At 42.9% G+C, this 22,443-nt stretch overlaps 1 protein-coding gene across 2 annotated transcripts in view; it reads right to left on the bottom strand.

The window, feature by feature from the left end:
* gcgra (glucagon receptor a) overlaps nucleotides 1–21,527 on the bottom strand; it is a 33,568-nt gene extending 12,041 nt beyond the window's left edge. For both annotated transcript variants that reach the window (XM_041956640.1, XM_041956641.1), the window contains exon 1: nucleotides 21,261–21,527. The gene's annotated coding sequence lies outside the window, so the exon portion shown is untranslated. The remainder of the gene's footprint in view (nucleotides 1–21,260) is intronic.
* Nucleotides 21,528–22,443: the final 916 nt, after the last annotated feature.

The following is a 22,443-nucleotide window of genomic DNA, read 5'->3' as shown; positions in this document are numbered from 1 at the left end:
AAGGATTAAAAACAAACCTCTTGGAAAACACAATAACTGTCCGGTTCAGAAAATGCCCCCGAGCAACAACCTATCATGCAGCTTTCCAAACGCAGAGCCCTCCCGCCTCACTCATCTTATACAACCCGCCTCGCCATTGATGAGGCCTATGTGCATTTATTAACAGTGGCTAATCTCTTTGTTTCTGAAACATCAAGCAAACACGTCAATCAAATAGATGCTCGCTAATGCTAAAATGCAGCACAACTCTGAAACTCCCTCTTTGTGTATTCTTCCTGCTTCCTGCGCTTTGACTGAAAAAGGCAGAGGCAATGCACGCCATGCTCATACCTCAGGGCTGTAGATGTTACACCGAGCATGGCAATGCTGGATGAGAGCCCCACTATCTGATAATGGGGTGAGGCAGAGTTCAGAGGAGACGAAGCGGCGAGCTGCAACACGCTCCGCGACTCGGCTGCCAGGAAGACGTGACATTGTTTAAATCCTGGCGACGCAGTCTGCGTGACTGATTCTCAGTTAGACAGCACACTTATCTGCTACTGTGCAAATGCTCCATCAACCTCGGCTGTGCAACTTCTTTCTTTCCAAAACTCTTAGATTGTGGGTTTTCTGGGCGGGAGCTGAGTGATAGATGATGTTCTGTGCACATAATTTATCAAGACACGGTCACTCTGCGTGATGTTTTGCAGCCATTAACATATAGATCACATCTCAACAGATTAACTTTTGTTAAGCTGCTGTTCGAGTGCTTTATCTGCTCTCCTTATACCTGTCTACTTCAGTGATTTCCAACATTCCTCTGAACTTCCTTTGAGAAAATGCCTGTAGAGGCCTGGGAACCCATTCTAGATGGATGTGAAAATTATAAAAAATTCAAATATCAAATATCAAAGCAAAGTTGCAGTTCAGATGTGACTCAACAGGAAGTTCATCCTGATGAAAGCTTCCTGTTGATGCCCTACTTTACCGAGAGACACATCAGCAAACAATAAATAAAACCAGAACAGTGATTTTGCGTGATTTACAGTTATAAAACCACACCAAAATGTTACAAAAAGACACAAGACAAGGAGCATTTTTGTAGCTGAAAGTCCTTCATCCATAAAAATTATAGCTACACAAATCAAAGACAAAACCTTCCCTCAGCTGCTCATTGACCTCAGCCTGACAAGTGTGTGTCCCTGTCGACGTGTGTCTCAAACACACTGACAGCAGCTGCCTTCTGCATCATCCAAACACAGCACACTGTGTGCAGCAGTCACTAACAAAACAGTAAGTATTAAGGCCAGAGCTTCACCATTTCCCCTTCATTCTGAGAAATGCAGGGCGAGGGCCATCCATCTTCATCTTTGGCCAAAGTGCCAACATGTGAGACACCGCAAACTGCTCCTGTGATGCAAATCTCTGGCCGACGGCACAAGTCAGCGGTCGCTTCGTCCGCCGTTAAACTCAAATCAGCGCTCAAGTTTTTCTTTTCTGTGAAAGGTTTCTTCTAGACTGACTAATGAATATCTGTGACTCTCCGCTGCTCTTTGCTTCTGAGAAACTGCAGCCACGACCTGATGTTCGCTATTGATGTTTTAGATTGCTGAAAAGCGTGATGGAGTCCAACTTCATTATAACTGTTCCTGCAGCAGTAAGAAATGCACCGCTACCGAACAAAATACCCCAAAACAACCTTCACCAATATCTGAGAGAGCTCAATAGTTTTAGGTTAAATTTTGTTGAACTGACTGTATAAAAAGTAAAACTTTTCCCACCACTTTCAACCTTTGCTTCCTCTGTGCATCCACACATTCCGGTTTGACCACACAGACTTCTTGACACAAGGTCTTAATAAATTCAGCCGCTGTCTATTTCACCGAGTCTTCATAATCCAGGCCTTCACTGCAAAAAGCAGTAAGATGAAATATCTTAAATCAAGGCAACATATGCTTGTTTTTTGTCTGAAAAGATCTAGTTTGAGTGTTTCACTTGTTTCAAGCTTTTTTGTCCTTAGTTATTTTAACAAGATATTATAACATCTTACTGAGATTCTATTACTGGTTTTATTACTGGAGTAAGTATATGCTTGCAAGTGTAATTTCCAGAATTATAAAGCTGTTTGATCAACACTGACAAGTACAAAACTGATTTGTGCAAAGTCAGAATTTTTTAGTATCAAGACAAATGTACTTATTTTCAGTCCTGCTGCACTAATTAAAAAATAACTGTGGGTTTTTCAGACTACCTATTGTTTTAAAAATCTTATTGACATTGTCCCAATTCCCCAATTTTACTGCTTTTTTCTTGTTTTTGAGAGTTCTTGCAGTGCTGATTGTGACGCATTAGCACCCCCTGTTACCACATGCAGTATATACACTCGCCACCAACCAGTGATGAGCAACATGCTCATCATGGACGTGGCCTAATTTGGTCAGTCTGTCTGTGGGATTCACTTGTCAGGCCTGTTGGATTTGTTAGGGGATGTGACAAGCACTCCTCGGCTACTCGTTCGCCGCCTGCCGGGGCTCCTCTGCTGAGTGCTGTTTGGAAAATGTGTCAAGTCGAAGGCTTTTGCCCGTCCACCGTCTCTCAGACACGCATTTCACCTTTTCCATGCCTCAGTGAAAATCATAATTGTGATGAAATAGTTGCTGAATTGTCCTATTTCCCCACCCGCCTAAAATGTTCCACATCTGGGCGTAAGCTGTTTTTCCAGGCATGCATTTTAGAGCATGTGTCCAAAAATACGACGGGACACTGCACTTCACTGAATATGTCAAATGTGTTCTTTTTCCTGAAGGGTCAACATTTCTCACCCGACAATACAATGTGCTTCGTGTTTTATAAACTAGTCACAGAAAAAAATGTTATTTCACTGTGCAGACTATAGGTGCAGACTATAGTTCATTGTCTAAGGTCTCCAACAACTATAAAATAATGATAAGTGCACAAAGTGAGTTACTAAATTTTAATAGTACCACACAGTAATGTGTTTGTCTTTGATTATTCATCACCTGCCTCCTCGCTCCAGTTTAGGTAGATGTTTTTACTACAGGGAGGAAAACATACCCTACTTACAGCCTCCAGTCAATATGTAAAAGGTCTTTTCATTGTCCAACTCCAATGTCACCCTATTTTCATGATTAAACATGGGCATGACAGGAACAATAGCGCGTGCGTTAACCCCAAAAAACAACATCACATCTCAGCAGCTGTGAACGTGGCTGAACTCTGCACTGCTCAAAATGTTTGTCACTGACCCCGTTAACAATGCTGGAGAGCGGAGCGCGTCCCATCTGCGCCCCGCCGTCACAGCTCCGGCGCCCCCCTGGGCCGTATGCTCGAAGCCTCCGCCGTGCGCCGATTATTCACGTCTTTTAATAAACATTCCCATTTCCTATACACATCTGATGCATGTGGGTGGCAGACAATGACAAGCCGTTGTATAACGTTGGAGAAGTACCTGTATTGTTTGAATGTGAGTGCATGGGGGCTTTTTTTGTGTGCTGTACATGGACGTGTGTGTGGGAAGTTTTGGCTGGATGCTGCTTCATACACTCTTTCATGATGTGTGTAGGACCTGTGGTCTGTGCTTGCAGTGAGGCAACAACAACGCTACAGGGAGCCTTTGATTACTAGTTACCATGCTCACCATCCTACACTGTTACTGTACGTTTGTAATACACATGTGTTGTAAAGACTGAAGTTATTAAGACTGATTTTTTTTTTCTTGTCTGAAAAACACACTGTTTTGGTTGCTTTAACGTATAATTTGATCACATTGCTTTCAAACTCTTAATATGAACAACGTGCTGGATGTTTTAAAATAGAATAATTCCTTCAATTAACTATCTTGTCTGCCATGTGTTACACTGCATGGCCTAGTCAAACTGTCCCATCATGTGTGCAGTATGTGGACCACCTATGTTACCACTGAATGGTCATACACTGAATACATTTCTGCTAGTCCAACAAATTTATCATCATCTGCCCTCAGCCACTTGTTCTAGTTGATATATATTCAAGAGGTGATTATTCAGCGCCTGCACAGAGGTATCAGTTTCCTCCAGGAAGAACCTATTTTGTGGTGCTCTTCCTCACGAAATCGTCAAGATTTCCACTGCACAGGTGCTATTGAGGGAAGGATTATTGATCATGAGCCAAACTATGTCAATCACACCTCCTAACTAATAAACACAAGGCAACTGTTTCCAACTGTGCCATAGCTTCTACCCCAAACTGAACAATTACTTGCCTCAGATTTAAACCTGATTGCAGTCAGGAGCACCAAGACCACTGTCCTGTAGATGCTGTCTGTGACCTCTGAGTTTGGCAGGAATAAACCTGTACAAGCTTCAAACAACAGCAGCACTTCGCCTGTTTGTCTGTTTATATTCACTGGCCTAGCTGGCACAGGGATGCAGGGGAAAGGACTTGAGGAGATATCTGCATCATTTCTATTGCTCGCAGCGCTGTGCTGCTCTCACTTTTCCTGTGTGCAACCACTCGCTCCAACTACACATTCAATGTGCAATTTACATCTCAGCAGCCGTGAAGCTGGCCCACGCAGGAGCCTCAACCACTGGCATCACGTGTCAATACATGTCTTTATAATCTCCGCCGGAAATATCCAGAGAATCTGAACCAGAAATATATATGAACCAGAATCAGATTGCACCGAAAGGTGCACGTAATTTTCTGATGATAATGGTACAAGTGAACCTCATCAACTGGTAACTCAGTAAAGAGAGAGACAAAATCAAAATCTGTTAATGGCAATTTTAGGAGGTTTGGCAAATGTGTTGTTTGGCAACAACAAAACACTGTGTTTAAGTTGAAGCATCAGTGCACATAGATCCACACAGGCAGTGCTGGAAAGTAACTCTGCACTGCACATTGTGAGAGAAAGCACCAATTACAGGAAAGTTGGGACGATAAAAATCCTCACAGAATGTCATAATTTGCTAATTATATTTGACATACACTCACTAGAAAACAGTACAAAGACCATATATTTAATGTTTGACCTCATGAGCTTCATTGATTTTTGTAAATATATGCTTATTCTGAATTTGATGCAGCAACATTTTTCAAACAAGTTGGGACAGGAGCAACTAAAGACTGGGAAAGTTGTGGAACACTCCAAAAAGCACCTGTTTGGATCATTCCACAGGTAAACAGGTTGATAGGTAACAGGTGATAGTATCATGATTGGGCATGAAAGGTGCATCCTCAGTCGTTCTTTGCGTTCTCAAGCAAAGAAACACCTCACTGTATAAAGGATGATTCTACATGGGCTCTGGAGCACTTTGTAAAGGTGTTGGCAGTAAACACAGTTTGTTTGCTTCTGGTTTTGTTTACATTTTACACAACGTACCAACTTTTTTGGAATCGGAGTTGTTCTATATTTCACCCTCTCCATTTTGACAACTTTAGGGAAATACTGTGCATTTTACTCCACTGCCTTAATTTGACAGCTCCAGTTAACTTTGCAAATGAAATGTTCTGTGCACCCACAAAAGTGCTTTCAATTATGCTGAGAAATACGCAACGTCACCAAACTCCTTGTTCTTGTAAGAATGATAACAGGGTAAGTCGTGCCAACAAAACCAACATATGGATGAGAAAGCCACCATGAAAAGAGCAAGTCAGAATGTACTCTACCTAGACCAGCTACAACATTAAAATGCTACTTCTACTTATACGCATTGGTAGTAATTTGAAATATTATGAATGCAGGAGTGCATTGCTGCTTTTACTCAAGTGAAGCATTTGAATAATAAAATCTTCCACAGCCACAACCAGGTAAATCATCACCAGGCATCAGTGGCGAATATATATCAGAGCGAATATATATAACCTGAACCAATTCAGCTCCTTTAAATCCAGCCTATAGCTCCTAAATGAATTCATCAGGGCCACAAATGCAGCCCAATGAGTTATGACCTTATATTTCTACTAAATAGAAACAGCATATAAAAGCAGAAAACTAGTAAAGCATTTCAGAGTTTTTCTCCCGAGAATAAAAAGGTGTGCTTTTTCACAGTAATAAACCTCCCTGTCACGTTTGCACCGATTGCCTGAGATTTGGTGTAAACACGCGAGCACAGAGCAAAGCGAACACTGCAATTTCACCTGTCAACACTTGGAAGGTAGTGTGACAAGTCAAACAAACTGATTCAGCTGTCTGCAAACAGAAAACAGTCCTTACTGTGACATTTACTGAAAGCATAATCGGCGCCAAAAGACTGAGTTGAGGTTGAGGCTTTTATGCGAAAGGATGTGGCTTGATAAACAGCTAAAGTGACGAGTGTATTCCAACAGCTGAGCGATTGAATGAGGTTGCTTTCATTCCATTACAGCAAAAGTCAGGATTGGGGCTACAACGAGACTGTCAGTGGCTTTCTTATGATCCACTGACAATGTGCAACTTCACTTAATCCTAATAAGGGCTTGAGTTCGTGGACAGAAGCCTGTCTGACAAACAAACACTGTTATCAGAACAAGACCATACGATAAAGCTGCCTAATTAGGCCCAATGGGGATCTGTGAAGGGAAATAAACAAATGCAGAGCTTAAAGAAAGAGAGAAAAAAAAATTATCACTGTCTCTGGACGCAATTTCTCCTTAAGCAAAATATAAAGTTACTGTGCAAACAAAAGCACAGCAGGAAGAATGAAAAGCAACATGGCAGAGTCACAAAGCAGATCTGAAAACTTAACAGAGGAACGATCAACGCTTTCAGGAGACACGAGGGCATTTGACACGCAGGCTGGCATCAACTCGTTCGCATGCTAATGAGCCTGCTTCTGATGGATCGTGTATGTGCTGTATGACTGTCGGGGTTGTTAGAAATTCCATGAGCAGAAATGATGAAGCTCTGCAACAAATAAAAAGACAACAGAGAGGAGACAAATATAGCGATGAGAGACAAACACTTACTTGACTTCCTTTAACTGCAGCCCCACTCAGAGATATTCCCACAAACAGCCCTCTGCAGGGAGTCTGACCCTTACATGTTTAATGCACTGTATATGTTGAGCAGAGGAATTCACACATGCGCCTCCTACAGCAGCCCCTGTAATATTTAATGTTTATGAGGTGACTCCGAATAGACCTGCTGAATTATGAAAGGGCCTGGGTGATCCCTACACCATGTCTCCTCCACCTTGTATCCACATGGCTTTATTCTGCATTGAGTTCTTGTGGATGCTGGAAGGCAGTGTTTATGTGCAGTAATCCGCCCCTGTCACACACAGCTACAGAGCTGCACAGCATAGTGGAACCCATACATAGATACGCGAATTTCTTAAACCTTATTTAGCAAGGCAGTTCAGCCCACTAAAAAAAGAAAAAAAATGACATCATTTGCGAGGGAAAAGCTGCAGGGGAAGAGGCTGCAGCTCAGAGGCTGCACAGACTTGTGGTGAAAGTGGTAATTAACCCTAACCCAGGTGGGGCATTAATGGACAGCATTCACGACTACAAAAAACCCCATCAGATCATGTAAAGAAGGTCGAGTAAACAATAAAGACAGCCAGTGCAGTCGACAAGTTGTTTCCATACGACACATCTCCTCCTGTGCAGCAGGAGAGACAGACAAGATACTTCAGGGACCTGACAGAACCGCTACACAAGCTTTAAACAGCAGATGTAAAAGCACTTATGAAGTGGTTGTCGGTTGAACTGTAATAGAAGGGAAAAGGCTGGTATTGTTTTTATTATTATCACTGAGTCTCCTGAGGGGATCGTAACCACAAAGCATTTATCCCACTAACAATACTAACAAGTACTGTCTGATGTGTACTTGGAAAGTTTTCCCTCTGGGCCAGGACTTTATTGCTATCCAAAAAACAAAAAAAAAAAGAAAAGAGCAAGGGAGTTGCACTGGATGACAAATTCCTTTGTTACAATGACGATAACTCACATTAAACATCTTACATCTTCATTCTGAAACAACTCCATGAATGCGTTTTCAATCACACGGGCTGAGAGGAATAAACAGTGCTGACTATGTTCTTTATCATGACAGACAGGTCATGATAAGTTCAACACTTAAATGCACAGTGTTTTCTGCCACTGAGGGGTCTCTCAATCAAAATAATAAAAAGATAAGACGGAGTTTGATGATGTCGTGAAGTAGCGTGGGATCATGGGAGTTGTTGTCTTCACTTTTTAACAGCCATCAGTGTCGATGAAAATGTAAGCTGGCGCGACTCATGCAAAAATGTTCACAGACGAGGTAATGTTTTTAGACATTTTAATGTGGAAATGTTACATACCTTACATTTAAATATCATAGCAAGTATGTTTTAACACTAAAGACAAACTCAGCCTGCGACTAATCTTTTGTGTCTGATATGTTATTCCACAAACAGTTCAAATACCTAGTTACCTAATACCTAACTCTTACATGCAGTCGTTGTCCCTCATCCATTCCAGATGTCTCCTGCTTCACTGAAACATCCTTACAGCCAACAAGCTGCACCTCGACCAACTACAACAGTACAGCTCTGCTTACATATTAATACGTCAGAATAACACTGATGGGGCTATGGCTATTTTGTGTGTTTTAGATAACGTGGGTATATCAGGCTTTGGCTAGACGCACAGTACTTGTTAACAAGTTAAATTCATGGTTGAATCTGGTAGTTTTGCGGGATTTGTTGCTAATAGCAAATAGATAAACAGCATCCTTATCTTTTAATTTCCAGGAAAAAGGTGGTGAATTATTATTTCGCTCACCAAGATTTTCCCAGCTGGTTGCTTATGTTCTAACCTTCAGGCTACTGCAATGAGTCAGTGAGAGATATTAATGTAGTGTGTGTGTGTTTTTGTCTGTGTCCACTTGTACTTGCTACATAGTGAGGACCAGAACAAGTTTTTAGCCAATAGAGTAAAGGCATTTTTGGAAAGTGAGGGCATTTTTGGCCAGTCCTCCCAACTTGAAAGGGGTGTTTGAGGGTCAAGACTTGGTTTTAAAAATTAGGATAAGGTTTAGGTTAAGATTAGGGTGTGTGTGTGTGTGTTTGTGTGTGTGTGTGTGTGTGTGCGTGCGTGTGTGTGTGTGTGTGTGTGTGTGTGTGTGTGTGTGTGTGTGTGTGTGTGTGTGCAGAAGCACCACAAAATAACTGGTGAGGCTGAGGTTCCTCACAGCATCACAGCTGACTCTAAGTTATCCCAAGCCCCCCCCCCAAAAAAAAAAAAAAAAAAATGAAGCCCTGATGCACATTATGGCTAAGTGGATACTAGTGATTGATGAATTGCCTCCTGAACTATAACCTGGCCATAAGAAGACGCCAAAGAGGTTTAAAGTTGTAAATCTTAATGCATGCATTCCTTCAGTGAAATATAAAAAGTAAATCGAGGTGATTCGTCTTGATTTCACTTGGCTCCCACATGCCCTCCTTTTATTTATTGCTTCTATTCCTCATCATGCATTATCTCACTCCATTTCCCCCTCTTAGCATCTGTTATCGTCCTTCGTCTAAATGAACTCAATTCCTTACCACCACTTGCCAGAGAAAGCAAACCAACTTATCTGCCGCTCCATCGTCTCAGTTATACACACATTATGCGCCGCCGCTCTCCCTCACTCATCTCTCAAACACACCCACACAAACACACACTTACTGTGGATGCTTAAAGCCATCGTTATGTAAACTTCGCCCCGAGTGCTCTGTAATGCTCCCAAAATAATTTTAGTTTGCCAGAGGTGTCTCATTTGAGTTTTTCATGCATAACCAAGTTGCTGTTTTGTTGTTTGAACGGTAAAGCTAAAGGTGGCCTCAGTGTGTTTAACCTTATAGAGCAATCTGCGCCACACAAAGCCTGTCTGAGGCATGTAGCGCAGCTATGCTAATGCTTTGGTTCTGTTCTGAGCCGCAGAGACACCTAAATAGGTCTCAAGTGTCATTTATCCTCCCATGAAGAGCTGTGGGTTCACGTGTTGCAGCTGACCCCACTCATGAATGAATTAACCACGCGAGCAGTCCAGGTCGCAGGAACAGACGCTATCTGCAAACACAAAACACAGAGCTCATCCGTGAATGTGGGCTGCATGTCGTAAACCGTCAGTCAGTCATTTCATTAGGCAGGCTAGACCTTCAGCGTTATCGTTTCCCATGTCTGTGCACTGGAGATGTAGTTTAATAGACAATAAAATAACATATGGTATCACAGAGGAGGCTGACATGCACTGTGCAGCATCAAAATCTTAGTCATTCACGAGCAACGAAGATATTAACATGTCGTGCAACAGCGAGCAGCAGAGTGAGCGAGGGCAGGAAAGCAGCTCGGAGGCTGTAGATGTGATAACAGGCAAGAATGTTAAGAAGAAATCCAGAGCCTCCACCAGTCTGGACAGTTCATCTGCTTTCTGCGCTGCTATAACACAGCTGTGTTAATATAATATGCAACTATAGTAGGCCATATGTAGTTAATACTAGGGCACCAATTAATAATTACTTTCATTCATATTCACTGAACCATTTAGTCTATAAAATGTGAGAAAATAGAATATTGCCAATTTGCTCAATGCATTTTCCTCTATGGTTAGGACTTTTTTATTATTGTTATTCAAAAAAAAAAAAAAAAAACCTACAGCAGAAACCTCCGGGTCGACCTGTGCTTGGACCCTGTTTGCTCTAAGAGGGAAGCAAAGGAGGGACATAAAATCTGAGACGTTAAAAATGCAGTCTTGGATGTAAGTGTAACAGACAGTATACTGTAACACAGTTAATACAGAGATCCTGGGATACAGTTGCATCACAGCTGCAGTTAGGTTAGTCTACAAAGACACAGCTGGTAGAAACATTTAGGTGGCTATGTAAAGGAGGTAACGTAATCAGCAAACAGAGACTAATTAGGCAGTAAAACAGATGAGCACACAAATATACACATGCACACACACACATCCTTGTACGTATATCCTTGTGAGGACCCTTGACTGACTACATTCACTTCTAGTCCACTAACCCTTCACCATCAGTGCTTCGCGAGCAGTCAAAATTCTGATTTTACATGAAAAACTTCTGTCCCTTAAGAAGAGACAACTAAACAGAAATAACATCTGAACCTCTTAAAGCCTAAAAATCAACCTGTTTCTGACAAAAACTTTGGCACATATGACACTACAGTATGAGCGCTGTAGATGGATTTATCTAGGTTACAGCTTCTTCAGATGTTACACTCTGTACCAATGAAGGACAACCAAAGAGGAGGGATTATAACAAGGGTGATTGAATAAAAATGTCTGTCATCCACTTGGTCATGTTTGCAAATAAGATCTGTTGTGCTGACAGCCAAAGCCTGAGAAAAGGCTGAGAAGAGGCTGCCTTGAAGACCCACAGGATGTCAACACATGTCTGTGGAGGGCGTACTCCACGGCAGCCATGTGCCAGCGTGTAATGAATATTTGATATGTTAAGTTCATGTCAATGCAGCTCCACGAGAGAAGAAGAGCACAGTTAACGGTTAGCTCTTTACAGGAGAGGAGGAGATGAGGTTTGACAGGGGAGAGCTGTAGAGGTGAGGTGGCAGCGATGAATCACCGCACAGAAAGAAGAAGCCAGCAAGTCAGGAGAGGGCGATGTCAAAGAAAAATAAATGCTTTGACATTGCTAAGTTCTGCAAGCTTTCACACAGCAGAATATGGAGGTTTAATGGCTGGAAATTAATCTAGCTTGATACACCACAACTTCCATTATGATTCTAATACAAAGTGAGCTTTCCAGCTGCTTGTTTGTCACAACTGTAACATCCTCACTCCCTAAGCTGTTCCCACGCAGAGCAGTACATGTGAAGGTACAGTATATGACTTCCAGGAAAGTTACAATATAGACGATATTTTCTATACATCTATTTTGAATAAATCTTGGCCAGACAAAAGAAAACGATCTCAAACTTTCCTTCTCAAACTGTTTTCTTTATTCTTTTACTGTTTGCCTGACATGGCTCCAGGGATGTGAAAGCAAAGTCTGTATTTCTGGCAGAACTTCACCAACTTCCAAGGTGGATGGAGATGGGAGAAAGCCTGAGGAGTCCAAAACTCCAGCAACACTTCATCAGTGACCTGATGAAGGGTCACAGCCTGCAAAGAAGGCGATATGCAACGGTCTGAGTTGTTATTTATACTTGTTTTGTTGGAGTTTTGACCTCATCAGACTCGGTCAATATTGAACTTTGACTAATACTTTTGGTTTTTGACATTCCCATCAATCTCTGCTGCGGTCAGCTGGTTGTCAACATTTAAATTAATCAGCAACTTTGTGCTGATATCCCCATATTTAAACAATCATTCACAGATCCTTCTTTTTCACTTTGCCTTTTTTGCAGTTTTTTGCAAGCCTAAAGCCATATTTCAATGTTTCTCACAGACGTTTTGGTACAGAGGGTTGATTAAGTCACCAAAAACAACACTTAATGTTGTGGGTGTTTCCTGTGTTCTTGTGACAGCCCTCAGCAGGGAGTGTGAGTGTGTGCTGCATGTGGATGGAGGTCAATGTCTCCCGCTGTGTACACAGCATTTGGAGGCCCACGTCCAGCCCCTCGGGTCAAAAACACACTGACATCAGCAGTATCTTCGGTGACGCATGAGGACATGTTGTTTTTCAACTCCCACTAAGAATAAAAGGCACTAAAAACTGAAGAGAAAGTTTTCATTCATTGAAAAGACAGACGAAACTGCTCCTCTGGAAGATATTAGTCTGACGTCTGCAATTCAAAAGCCTTAATTTATGTCTGTCCCTCCTTCCAAACCACTTCTGCACTAACAGCAAGCAGCACTGCAGCAGTGTTGACTGCTGCAATCAGCCAGTGAAGAAAAATAAAAAATGTGTTGAAAAGTCACGTAACAAAGACATTTCAGAGTTTTGAGGTACCAGAATTACGTGTATGACCTACTTACCTACATTTTCACTCTCTTAATAAAAGTAGATGAGAAGCTTGGTCGTGCCTTGTCCACGCATACATGGGTATTTTTCAAAATGTAGCTTTTAGCCTTTCGTCCACACACAAACAGCTGTAATTCATTGAAAACTGAGCTTTTGGAAATCTCATTCCAGGTTGAAGAGATTCAGAAACTTTGCTCGCAGTGTTGACATTTGGATGGCAAGTTTTTGGATGTGACGGCAGCGTCTGCGCCGTTATCTTCTTCGTTTACACGAGGCAATTCTGTGCAGTGGTGGACGCACCCAAAATAGTGCCTTGCTTACAGAACTTTTTTCATGTTTAATGTGCAATTACTCTTCCACTTTCAGTGAGGAACCAAGGTGTCAAAATGCACTACGGAGGTCACTGCTGCATAATACAACACTCAGATGACACAGAGCCCGTCCCGACTTTACAAATTCTACTCTAAAGTCATGATCCATTTCATGAGTAGTGGTTAAGTGTAGGCGCTGTTGCTTTGCAGATGTGAGGTAGGTGTGATTAGACCAAATAATTAAACCAATTACCATTTTCAGGCCTAATCAATGCCTCCTTACATGTTTACGGAAAAGCTTTGGTCAGAGATGAAACAACTCCTTATCTAAGTTTCTGATTTTTCTGTGCGAGTCTGATTTTTAAAATACGATTAGCACCAAAACACAAGATTGTTTTCTTTCTCATTTGCATAATCAGCAGCTCATTTAATTTTGTTCTTCGCTTTCTATGAAAGGAAGTTTTTTCTGAGGACCTCATTTTCCAGCAAACTATACTGCGTTTGATTCTTTCCATTCTTTCAGATGGAACTACAACAACATACAGTTGCCTGGGGACATAAAGTCTTCAAATCAATCTGCTCCTTATGAGTATTTTTCATTAAAAAACACCATAATATAAAAAACATGCTTTATCTGCTATTTTGCTTTTATCCATTACCATTGCTTTTTACTTGTTTTTGCTGTTTGTACGTTTTTATTCCAGTTAGGCCCAACTTTAATAAAGATTATCATTTTTTTTATATGCTTGATGAAGGTTTTAGAGACAGAATTGTTTGAAAGAGGCTGTTTGACATATTTCACTCTAAAACAAGAAATGCACCAGAATCTACAGATCACTTGTGTGTGGCTGGAGAAAAGTTGTCATGTGAGACTCAAAGCCCATGGCAAAGGCATGGTTGCGACAGTTTCCAGTTCAGCAGCCGTTGAGATAAAGCGACTGTTGTTTGTGCTCTGTACTGTGATAATAGGCCATGTTGGGGAGCAAAAGGAGCCGCACTTGACCCTCGACCCACAAAACGTTGCAAGGGAGGAGGGGGTATTTTTAGTGCCTCGCCGGCGTAGATCTGAACAAACAGAAAATGGCTCAATACTGTTACCTCCTCTAGGGTTTACAAAGCAGTTCAGAGAAAAGCAAAACCTTGTTGTGTTCTTTCATCTTTTCAAACCCTTTACCGTATCTCTGCTGGTATTGATTCTCCTGCAATACATCTTTTTGTTCCAGTCTCCACCCTGCACTGAAATGTCTCTGTGTGCACTGAAGAGGAATTTACTTCCCACAGGACAGGCAAGTTAACTCCCCCCCACCGAGTACTACCACCTATCAAACTCTCCAAATGTGATCCACAGCCTGACCAGCAGTCACCCTTGAACGGCCATGTGCACACTGCCTCTGTTCAGTCAACACTGGAGCATGTAGGTTGGTCATTAGTGAGTAATCATATAAGTCACAATGAGCTTGATTGTGTGATTCATCTGCGGGCAAGACAAGCGACGCGTTTCCATCATCACAACCCACTGACTTCTCTCAGGCCAACGTGACTTATCGGAGTCCTCAGAGATAATTCCAGCCTTGACCTCCTGAGCGTGAGGCCGCACGTCTCAGCCCATCTACAAAACGTGAGCTCTCATTGACCTTAATGGGCAGATTGATTATCTGCAGAGTGCTATTTCCCAAAGATCCTACGAAGTTTGAGTCTTAACATATGGGAGGGAGCTCTAAATTATTATTGGTCCACATCTGCTGCCTGTCCACTCTGACTCCCATATCTTTTTCATTTCATATCATCAATGGTGTTGACAGTTTAATATATAGGACAACGGAAAGATAATTAGAAACATTGCTCTTTTTTATGGAATAATTCACTCTTGTCAGCTCTGTGTGTTCTGCAATCAAGTCAAACTGAACTGCAAAGAAATCAGTGGAGGAGCAAATCTTCTGTTCTCACTGACAATGCCAGTACTGTAATTTGATTGGCCTAATGTCCTTGTTACGCGCCTCTAAAAATAGTTCACAAAATCACTGCAGTTCAAGCAGCCACACAGGTAGTTAATGAGCTGGAGGGCACATGTTAGTCGTGGCCTTTAGCTGTTGGTACCAGTGGTACTGTTAGCTAGCAGCTACCGGGTTACCATGGTTATTTGCCATCACCTCAACTGGAGCCATGAGAGAGAGACAGCTAACACAGCTAGACGCCCTCCTTTCCTTCATATGAGATGAACACAGCAATGAGTGCGTGCAAGCTGCTGATGACTGAAGCAGGTGTTGAAATAACACGATTATTAAAGTAACATCCAGCGGGAATCATTGCTAATGTCAGCGAGCTAGGCAAATCTCGCTGTCACATTTTCAGAGTAATACACAAATACGCAAATCATGCAAATTTTGCTCATTAACATGAGTTGAAAATATTTAACTTGAGCGAAATATCTGCACATAGTATGGGGCTTGTCGAGTGTTGTTGTGTGCGAAAGACCAGAAAGAGCAGATGGACAGCGTCGCTACTCGCCGACAGACAGCTTCTGAGCGCCTGCAGCAAAGACGGAGCTTCTGGAGGAATAAACACACCAGATTCTGCTCTGATCCAGAGCCGTTTAAAGGCGGGAGGAGAACTGCTGGGATTAAAAAGTTGATTAATTTTCATTGTCAACCTGTCTGCAGCAGTGAGCCGCAGTGGGGCTGACCTCTACTGTTAGCTGTGATAGTGCAATTAGTCTCTTCATCCATGATGACTGCTGGCTGGAGGGGAAATTTCCTTCACGAATGTACGTGAGAAGACGAGAAGAGAGGGGGGAAAGCAGAAAGACTGGAGGGAAACAACAGAGCGGCGACTCTGTTGAGTGCTGAGTTCAGTCAGGAGCTGAACTGAGTGCAAACAAACAAGACACAAACACCCCCGGTGCCTGTCGCTGCAGTCAAACTTGCAGGAGTAACGCAAATAAACACAAAAGAGGGGAATTCTGACTTCTGTTTGACTTTAAAAAATACTGCGACAATAATGTGTCTGAACAACTATTGTGCTCGCGTAATAATAATGCTTGAAACGTGAAGAAAGGAATTGTTAGCACTTATTTGAGTTCATAACAATACAAAAATAATTCTTCTGTCGAAAATCATTCTGTGTAAGAGTTATTCGATAATGAATAAACAAGATTTCTCTTCGATGGATGAGTCATTATTAATGACTGCAACATTTACAGCCAGCAGGTATTGATTTAAAGTAAAGGACGAATGAATCCCTCTAATTCACTTGCAGCTATCAGACAGGCACCTTTGAACCTCGTAATCCTCAAACTATTCCTGCTGGGACTCTCATGGACTGACTGAGCAGGAGGGAGGGATATGATTTAAGTGTTTTGGTGTCTGGCCAACACTTAGAGGGAATGTGGTGAATCTTCATGCTGTGAAAAGCTCTTCCGGTACCAAGAATTAAATGATGCAATGTTCTCTGACTGTGGCAAGACACACGCTTACTAAAGCACAAATATATCAAAAGAAATTTACAAGCCACTTTTCAGCTCCCTGATCTAAAGCTCAAGTGCTGATTCCTTTTGACCGCCGCTGCAGAAAGCATTCAACCTGTTCACCGTGAGGGGATGCACGTCTCCTCTGGCATGTCAGATTGATTCATCTCGCCGTTTCCCCACAGCAGAGCAGGCAACATCAAAACATAGTCTGGATTTGTTCACAGGGGCAGGAAGGTAAGCTCCTGGCAGCCGCTCAGGCCACACTGATTGATGGAATGTGCAGCACTTTATATCTGATTCTGGTTTTGGTGCTGAGCGGAGAACGTGGAGGAAAGGCAGCAGATGCAGCCCAGAGATCAGAGAGCCGCATCAGAAGAACGCTCAGATGGGCCGAGAGGGAAACGGTTTCATCAGCAAGGGAAAAAACACAATCTGCTCGGCACTGTGGCCAGAAAAGTAAAGATGCAACAAGGCAGCCATCCCTGAAACAACAAACTAAATGAAGAAATGCTGACATGCTTCGCCTTAGTAAAAATAGCTTGTCCTCCACTTTCACCAGCAACTTTCTGTTGCTCTAGCGATAGAGTGTATCTGTTTATTTCTATATAGAAGACCAAGAAAGTAATTTGATCTCCCTCTGCAGGTGAAGGGCTCGTTTCGAAGAGGTTTCAATAAAGGAGTTGGTCTGCCACTGCCACGCTGTAAGGTGCACTTGGGAAGATCTAATAAACTCTTAACTTATCAGTTTAACCCAGCACGTGCCTGAAAGGTTGGACAGCAAAATCACCCATCAAATTGTGGCTCGGAGCAACATGGGAGTCGATTTCTATTCAATAAGCAGGAGATGTTTCCTGCCGCTAACAGGAAGCGATCGGTTCTGATCCTTCCTGTTCAATTGTGTACATAAAAACTGTGCATCTGTACATATACAGTGTGTGTGTGTGTGTGTGTGTGTGTGGGGGGGGGGGGGGGGGGGGGGTTCACACTGGCGGGTGTTCTGTACAAAATATCTTTATCAGCAAGTCATTTAGTCAGGTCATAAAATTCAGTTTTATGTATTTATGTTGGGAAACAAGGACACATCAAGTCAGTTTGAACTTCCTTCTTTGGTGAATGTCCATGTTTAGAACGTGCTTGTCGATAAAGTGTAATATCTTTGACGCTGCTGGATGGTTATTCACAAAACAAATGAGAATAATGTGTTTTTCTTGTCAAAATGACTGCCCAGCGCCTTAAAAAAAGATCTTTCTTGATCACCTGGGCGCGTTTTGTCTTGTACTCATGAGCTTACATGTACGCGTGTGTGTACAGACGAGGTGTCATGAGCTGGACGGCACACGGGGCTTAGTGGAGCCCGGCGGCGGTATCCACGCGGACCCTTGCGATCCAGAGTGACAGCTCTTTGTGGTGGGAGCTATTCTTAGCCCTCCTCCCATTGTGGAGGTCCGCTTGAATCGGAGCCCGCGGAGCGTCTGTGGTCACCTCGTGGGCGCTGACACCTCCACCCCTCCTTACACCTGTCCTTCGTACCACCACAGAGGATCTCCTGATTGTCTTGCTTTAGTTTGGCCTCTTTTTCTGTCTCGCTCAGTCTCTCAGAGATTTAGCCCGTTTCTATCTCTAAGCTACAGACAAAGAAAAGTATACGGTAACACAACAAGAAACAGGCAAAGTCACTGTGTTCCTCTCTTCTCGTCTATCCCTCTCTCTCTCTCTTTAACCCTCATCTTGTTAGATGGCTCGTACTCAGGAAACCACAAAAAGCAGAGACATGCTACTGCCGTCCTCGCTCTTCCTTTCTCAAGTCTTTATTTCCTTCACCTCTCTTTGACCTCAATCCCGCAGCGTGCCAATTATGTGCCCCGTTACACCATCATGGACCGCTTCAGCTGTTAGATAAAGACGTTTCTTCCCTCTTTTCCATCCTGAAAACGTAGATCAAAATTGTCGAAGCAATTGGTGTCAAATGCACTGGAAGGGCGTCCAACAGCGGCCATCAGCTGTGACGATGTGCTGCACGCTGCACTCTGCCGCGTGTCCTCCCCGTCTTTGATTTGTTTCTCACTGAACGTCTTCGCCGTACTTCCCCAGCAGCCACAGCAACCACAGACGTGTAAATAAAGCTGACGTGTACAGGCAGGATAACTCGAATCAGCAAGATCCAGATCAGAGATGTACAGGACAAGCAAAATGTTTGCAAATACGGAAAGTCTGAAGTGCTTTGCAGAGAGCACTGTGGCAGATGTGTGTCTGATTGAGCCGGAAGCCTCTTATCCTGCTTGTACGAGGGACTGTGTGAAAATTACAAGGAGGAGGAGAGCAGCTCAGAAAAGGGAGAGGACTTTATATTCTTTCTTTTTCTGACTTTTTTTGTCGTATTTTTTCTCATCCTAAAAGAATATTTCCTCGCAAATACATAAATAGTGGCATCAACAACAAATATGACTGTTTTCGTGCACCTAAATTCCCAACAAGCATAGCTAAGCCCCAGGTTCCTACCACACACACCGTAAGCACACTCACCCCTTGACGCCAAATCGCAGCTGATATCACACGGTATCATACTGACGGTACAAACTTGCACACAGAGAGGAGGGAGACCGGGGTGATTTAAATACCAATGCATCTTTTCTCACATGAGCTCTGAGGGCGACAAAATGCTCATCCAGTTCTGATTAAGCCACGACACAGTGGAACAGCCCGTCTTTGACAGACCTCGGGGAAGCTGGGGCTGAGCAGTCTCATATGGTGTATAGCGCTGACATACGGGACTCTGGAGGGTGAAGAGGTCAGAAGGCACTCACTGTTTTCAGCTTTAGCCCCGTGAGATCAGATCACAGTCTGAGTCATTTAGCTGGCGAGCTTTTTAAACGCACAATGTGCCGCATGCATGTAAGGATCACATACATACGGTATGTAACCTCTTAGCAAATGCAGCCCCCTAACCCCTCATCATCATTCAGTATTTGCAGCCACGTGCATAATGGTACTCCCACCTGGGAAAAGTTCACCCTGCTGATTGTAGCAGCACTTAGAAGGCAGGGGATTACTTTAAGCATCACAAAACTGCACTAATAAGTGTTTTGTATGCATTGAAGCACCTGCGCGGCTCGCTAATGTTTGCAAATTACCACAAAAGACAACATACAGCGAGTCATCACTCATTCATGGAGTGCACCTGTATGCACAGGGATGCTGCCGCTGCCTCAGCGAGGAGCTCTTATGTCACGGCAACAGATGTGTTGTGGTAATAATGAATATGTTTGTTTAGTTATGTGAGAGGTGTTTACCTGACAGTAGGCACATTTGTTAGCTGTACTCCGTACAGTGGAATACAAGATGCACAGGGGAGTGCGAGCCCACATGTTGTTCTCTCGCTAGCGTGATGCTGCCCGAGTGGGTCTAATTAGGCTCAAAATCACTCCTGGACAGTTAACTCCCCTAACAATTAAATTCTTATGTATTCAGTGTTTAAACGAACACAGAGAAGCACTGATGTGTTTATTCTGTCTGGTACATGATTAGACACATTTTTCTAATATAATGCACATGGTGCCCACAGTACATTCGCTGCTGCCTTATAATTGCAAATTCTATAATAAAATTAAATAATACATGAATAAATAAAGCATGTAACATGTGATTTAAGTCTTTAAGTCTTGAGCTTCGCCTCGTTCGTTTGAGGCATTCGTATTCACAAAGAACAAAACAACTCAATTAGTTATTTAAAGCAATGTTTGCTTTTGTCCCGCAGTCCAAAGGTAAGTTTAGGATGTCCATGATTTCGGGTCTGTAGTGCAAATTCCCTCTGATCTTGCGCTTGTCGAGGAGTCTGAGGAGATCTTGTTATACAGTGTGCAGGATGGACGCAATGAATGAAACACGTCACCACAGAATGCAACGCAACAACACCACGATTCACAACAAGTTACATTACAAGACACAGATTAAATCTTACCTTTCATCACGATATGTCATTATATTTCTATTAGCTGCTGCATGTAATGCTGCATGTGAGTTGTAGTGTCCATGCAGCCTAATTCATCTTTGCTCCTAATTAAGCAACTACTTTTCACGCAGGCAGACAGATGCATGAAGTTTTGTTGACTAAAAGGAATATATTTATTGAATCAGCCATAACCGACTCTAATGTCAACACTCAAACGCTTGAAACCCATTAAGACCCACATAAACAGTCAAACATGGCATGTTGAACAGACGTTTTTTGTATATATAAGACATTTACTTAGCAAACGCTGCATCACTGTATTCGTGAACAGCACATAGTCACATTTAGTTTGACACCCACCCAACTAAAAGCCACTTTGCAGACCGGGCAGCAGACCAAGTGCAGATTACAGATAGAGGATGGTTTAGATAACACGGCATTTGAACAGAAGCGATAAGTGACACTAAACTGCAGTTGCTGCAACTCTAAAAAAACTAAAAATTAAACTTTGTCCCGACGAAAAACCAAAAGTCTCTATAGTGCCCAGTGTTCGCTTCAATCTCCCTGTAAAGTAACAAAAAATGCACATTTCATTTGACTTGAGGCGCATGTGGGGACGCCGTCAGACTGCATGAAGTAAAGGAGCAGCGACTCACCGCCTACAGCGCTGGATCCCGCTTATTTCCCCAATCTGGACTTCAGCGCTGCTCATCTTCTGAGCCGCATCTGGCGCAGGATATTTCCCCTCAGCTCAGGCGGCTCCGCCGTAATCCAACTTTCAAAATAAATGCTGTCGCTCAGCTTCGCACAGAAGTCCTCTGCTCCGTCAGCCGACTGGCTCTCTGGCTTCAGATAAAGGGGTTAAAGCGGAAATGCCATTAAAAAAGTGGAGCAGACGGTTTTACTCTGTGGTCGCAGCTGGCACCGGTGGCAGAGTGAGCGCGAGCCGCTCAACTACGCTCCTTGTAGGCCTACCCGTGTGACGTCACAGGGGGGTATCTAAACCCAGGGTAAGTGGGGTGGGTGCCCACATGTGTGTGTGTGTTTATGATCATCATGCTTTGTTTTAACATTTATTGTAGCCTATGTCTGTCTCTTTGTTTGTTTGTTTGTTTGCACAACACTCATTAAAGGGAAAGTTCAGCCTTTGTGGTGAATTACACTTCCTTGTCCAGACTTGCATGAAAAGATTCGTAGGCCCGCTCACATCTTGAACATTTTATTATCCTAAGCTCCCACTGCCAGCCAGCTAACATAGCTTAGCATAAAGCCTGGAAGCAGCACGGCCAGAGGTGACGATATCACCTGTGAAGCTCAGTAATTAATGCATTGTATCTCATTTGTTAATCCATAAGTGTAAAAACAACAATTTTATATAAGGTCACGTGCTGAACCAGCCACCAGGCAACCTGCCTGAAGTTACAGCTCCTGCAACCAAGAAGCAGAACAGTACACAACTCCATAAAACAGCAGAAAAGCGTTTCATTCACTAGGAAATGAGCTGTTAGATGGAGTTTACCATGTTTGGACAGAGCCAGGCTAGCTGTTTCCCCCTGTTCTCAGTCTTTGTCCTGAGCTAAGCTAGGCTGCGGGCTGTGGCTTCATATTTACCGTACAGACATAAGAGCTCGGGAGCATGGGTAGTTATTGATCCTCCCATCTAACTCTTGGCAAGAACGTGAGTGGATTTCCCAAACTGTCGAACTACATATTTAATAATAAATGATTTATGGACTGAGCAGAGCGGGGTTTGCGTTCTTGCTCATATGTGAGAAACATCCTCTAACAGCAGTGTTTGTGTAATATTCCTATAGGGACTGATAGTGTTTGCATTTATTG

Source organism: Chelmon rostratus, chromosome 17 (genome assembly GCF_017976325.1).
Source record: "Chelmon rostratus isolate fCheRos1 chromosome 17, fCheRos1.pri, whole genome shotgun sequence".
Lineage (NCBI taxonomy): Eukaryota > Metazoa > Chordata > Actinopteri > Chaetodontiformes > Chaetodontidae > Chelmon > Chelmon rostratus.
Note: the sequence above shows the minus strand (reverse complement) of the source record. Positions and strands in the feature narration are given on the sequence as shown.